Source organism: Pteropus alecto, unplaced genomic scaffold (assembly GCF_000325575.1).
Source record: "Pteropus alecto unplaced genomic scaffold, ASM32557v1 scaffold75, whole genome shotgun sequence".
NCBI classification, from domain to species: Eukaryota; Metazoa; Chordata; class Mammalia; order Chiroptera; family Pteropodidae; genus Pteropus; species Pteropus alecto.
Window position 1 is genome coordinate 6,305,381 of NW_006440638.1, and position 5,368 is coordinate 6,310,748.

Here is a 5,368-nt window from a genome sequence, read left to right on the forward strand (position 1 = left end):
CAAATTATTCTACAAAGCGACAGTAAGCAAAACAGCATGATATTGGCAGAAAAAGAGACACATGGATCAGTAAAACAGAATCGAGAGTCCAGAAGTAAACCCATATTATATGGGCAAATAATTTTTGACAAAAAAGCAAAAAACATACAGTGGAGAAAGGAAAACCTCTTCAATAAATGATGCTGGGAAAACTGGAAAGCCATCTGCAAAAGGATGAAACTAGAATGTTGTCTATCACCACACACCAAATTAACTCAAAGTGGATTAAAGACCTGCATATAAGACCTGAGACAATAAAAGGCATTGAAAAAAACATAGGAACGAAACTCAACAACCTTGGACTTAAAGAGGATTTTATATATTTGACCTCGAAGGCAAGGAAAGTAAAAGCAAAAGTAAATGAATGGGACTACATCTAACTAAAAAGCTTCTGCTCAGTAAAATAAACCATCAATAAGATAAAGAGACAATCATCGGAATGAGAAAATATATTTGCAAGCAATGCCTCTATTAAAGGCCTAATATCCAAAATATACAAAGAACTCATATGACTCAATAACAACAACAAAAATACCCCCAAATGATTCAATAAAAAAATGGGCAGAGGACCTGAACAGACACTTCTCCCTAGAGGACATACAAATGGCCAATAAATATATAAAAAAGATACTCAACACTCTGGCTATTAGGAAATCCAAATCAAAACCACAATGAGATACCAACTCACACCTGTTAGAATGGTTATAATTAACAGGACAAGTAATAACATATGTTGGAGAAATAGGATGTGGAGAAATAGGAACCCTCATATACTGCTGGTAGGAGTAAATGGTATAGCCGCTATGTAAATTGGTATAGGCGCTATGGAAAACAGTATGGAGGTTTCTCAAAAAACTAAGAATTGATCTACCATATGATCCAGCAATCTCTCTACTTGGTATTTACTCCAAAGACTTGAGAATCTATATTTGAAAAGATATTTGCACACTGATGTTCATATCAGCATATTCACAGTGGCCAGGACATGGAAGCAATCGAAATACTCTACAATAGATGTTTGGCTAAAGAAGCTGTGGTACATATATACAATGGAATATTACTCAGCCATAATTAGAGATGAAATATTTCCATCGGCAACAACATAGATGAACCTTGAAATAATCATACTAAGTGAAATAAGCCATACAGAAAAGGTTGAAAATCACATGATATCACTTAAATGTGAGATATAAACCTAAAAGCAACAAATGAACAGGACAAACAAACAGAGACTCATGGACATGGACAATGGACTAGTGGTTACTAAACGGTGGGGGGTGGGGGAGGGGGAAAATAAATAAAATGTTAAAAAAAGAAGAAATTTAAAAAATTGTGAAATATAAATCACATATTTAAAAATTACATAAAACCTAGCTATATATCTTAACAAATTATAAAGTGATTGTTCATATTACTACTATCCAGGGTAAGCTATAAACTGCCAAAACTCCAGAAGTTACCTTGTGTCCCTTTTTAATTTTCTCCGTGAATTCAATCCTTTGATATTTGATGACAGGGAATTTATGGTTTGGTACATAGTCAGTTTTCTAAATGTTCCATGTGTGCTCAAAAATAACGTGTATTCTGCAGTTGTAGGTTATCATGTCCACAGTTCAATTTCTTTAATTATATTTTAAAATCTATAGCCTTATTTATTTTTCCGTTTATTCTACTAATAACTAAGAGAGGTATATCACAATCTCCACCATAATTATGGATTTTCTCCATCTTTTGGTAGTATCAATATTTGGTGTTTTTTTTAAAGTGATGTAATTAGGTAAATACAAGTTTAGAAATATCATTTTCTTCTGGAATTTTTCACTAAATCCATCTTGTCTTTTACATTCTCTCCTATTTTCTCGTGTTTTTATCTCTATTTGCAGCTCTCTGAATGTTTTCTTTTGACCTATCTTTCAATTTATTCATCATTATATTTATTTAGGTTCCTGGTTTGCTGCCAAAAAGCATATTTAAATTTTTTTTACCCTTTATTTAATAGTATTGAATTTTTATAATTATTTTATATTTTACATTTTTATTGTACTATATTTTTGTAATTTTTTATTTTTTTCAAATTCTATTTGGTTATTTTTCAGGTCTGCTTTGTAACTTTTTCTAGTTTCCTATGATCTGCACATATTTGTGAGTTTTGACTATTTCTTTATGCACAGTAAGCATAGCCATATTGTAATCTGTGATAATGTCAATATATAAAATCTTCTTTTATTCTTCTGGTTCTTTCTCATAATTTTTTCTCTCTTTTTTGAGTGTGTTTAATTATCTTTGACTTAATTATCTTTTGCCTTTGAAAAAATTGTTTTTGAGATTCCGCAAAGCTGAAGATCTAGATACTTTTTTTGTGAGATAATTTCATTATACTCCAGTGGGTAATAACAATTTAAGATTACCCTCAACTGATTTTGGAGCTTAAAATTACAAATCTGCAGAAAAACCAAGGATGAGATTTTAGGGTAGAAGATTTCTTAATCACTACAACGTAGTATGACCTTAAAAAATAATTTTGAAAATTAAAATGATCGGTTGACAGGAGTTTTTTGGTAAGTAGAATTTCTTCCCAACAGAGAAGTCTTCATTACCAGTAGGCAGAAGGAAAAACAAGTAAAAATTTTTTAATAATAAAAATATTCATAATAATAATAGTTCATATTAATAATAATAATAGTTCTAGACATTAAATACTTGCTCTATACCAAGCACTGTGGAACACTTAATATAGAACATATTTAATCCTTAAAATACATTATCCTCATTTTGCTATTAAAAAAGAACAGGTTATGTGAGGTCAAGCAACTTTCCCAGTCTTACATTTAGCTAATAGTAGAGCTAAAATTCATGTTCAAGTTCCTCAAAAACCTATAGTATCACACTGTATGACAAACTTATTTCTACTTCCCTGAGGCAAAGAGACTCATTCTGTATGTTCATAGTGTAAATTTTTTTATTTTTATTTTTAAGAAATATGGACAGAGAGGAAAAATAAGGTCCATAGTATCATCTTTGGCATTTTTCCAAAAAGTACATTAGCATGTTAACATAGAAACAGTTGTTGTCAAAGAAAATACTTAAGATTTAACTTAACTTGCTAGCTTACTTAGACAATTAATTCATTTTATTCAGTCTTAAATAAATTCTCATGGCATGCTATGGGTGAAAGATCATAAAATATCTTTGAATACTTATGGATTAAAAAAATTAGGTACTCTTTATTATTTGATTAATGCTGCTGCTAAAGTATTATTGATGACATTTTAAATTGATATAAGTAGTTTTCATATTTTTTAAAGAAGAAATAAGAGAGAGGAATTGAGAAAAATATATAATTATTTTTTTGTCAGCTTATAAGTAAAGACTTTAAATAGTAGATTCTCAGTTTTAATAGAAGGGCATGAGGACAAATAAGTCAACCTAAAAATATGAAAAACCAGGAAAGAGACATGATTTGTCAATAGATATTGCCACTTTGTGAATCATAGAATATTACCACCCTCCTTTCTCTCTGCCCCATCTCCCCCAAGAGGCAGGGATACAGTTGTTTTGAAATTCTGAAAAATCTTATTTATGTTGCTATATTTAATTGTATTGCTAACACCTCAGTAAAAATATTTAATATACAAAATCGGCTGCAGAATTACATAACTTGGTGCTTAGAAACTCATTACTACTTTGCTCTGCTATGTGTCATAACTTCTGGTGAAAATGTTATTGTTGTTTACCTGGGTAATTTGTGACACTGCATTCAGAATTAACTTTCCAAATTGTAAATTTGACCACAGAGTTCCATTGCTTAAAATCTTTTAGCAACTTTTCTTTGCGCATACGGTAAAACAGAAATGTTATAGCTAGTGCACAATGTCTTTCCTCTTAGGGCTTTGGCTAACTCTTTAGTCTCACTTAAAACTCTCTCCAAATATTCAGAAGTCAGTGGCATTTTTATACACCAATGATAAACTTTCAGAAAGAGAAATTAAGTAAACAATCCCAATTACAATTGCATCAAAAACTATAAAATACCTGGGAATCAAATTAATCAAATAAGCAGAAGATCTGTTTTCAGAAAATTATGTCATTGAAAAAAGAAATTGAAGAAGATACAAATAAATGGCAGCATATACCATGTTCATAGGAAGGAAGAATCAACATCGTTAAAATCGCCATACTACCCAAAGCAATCTATAGATTCAATGCAAAACCCTATCAAAATATCAATGGCATTTTTCAGAGAGCTAGAACAAATAATCCTAAAATTTATATGGAGCCATAAAAAATACCCTGAATAGCCACAGCAATCTTAAGAAGAAAGAATAAAATTGGAGATATCACACTACCTGATATCAAACTATACTACAAGGCTACAATAATCAAAACACCATGGTACTGGCAAAATTTCATCCACTATGGACATAGCAATCTATTTTCTTAAATCATTAGTTCACAAGTTTTTAAAATTATATAACCTATGGGTAAAACAATTTTTACTTTCTTTAACATGTGAATACTAATTTATTTCTAAATTATGGCAAAATTTATTGTGTATGTTATAAAATATATTCCAATATAGGAATTAAACAAAGGATGATATCAAATATGTCACTGAAATTCCACTATTTTCTTCTTACACCAAAATAAATCATCTTACATATCTTTACACACCACAGAACAAATCTGTTTAATTCCCCTGAGCCTTCACCTTTTTTTCCTTCTTCCACAGAGAGTTGGGAAGACTATTGAGGTTAAGACTATTGAGGTTCAAACTTTTTGGTCTCACGACCTGTTTACACTCTTAAAAATAATTGAGGACCTAAAAAAAAACTTTTGTTTCAGTGAATCCTACCTAGAAATATTTATCATATTAGAAATTAACACTGAGATGTTTAAAACATTTTCATATTAATTCATTTAAAAATAATATTAATAAATCATTACATAATGAAATACAACATGCTTAAGAAAGCATCTATATTATCCAAAATTTAAAAAATAGTGATGAATGTCATTGTTTTTACATTTTTGTAGTTTCTTTAATGTCTGTCAAAACTGAAGAACTGGATTTACATATCTGCTTCTGCATTTAGCCTCTTGGGATATTTTGTTTAGATTGAAGTAAATGCAAAATATACAAAATCTCACATAGATATGTCATTGGAAAAGTAGTGCCTGTTTGGTACCTTAAGAAAAGCTTAGGGACCCTAGGGGTCCTTGGACCACATTTTGAGAATTGAGATGAAGTAATACATAGTTGCAGTGTTAAAAACAAAAACAAAACAGAACAAAACAAAAAACAGAGTAAACCAAATAAGATTTCCTTTAT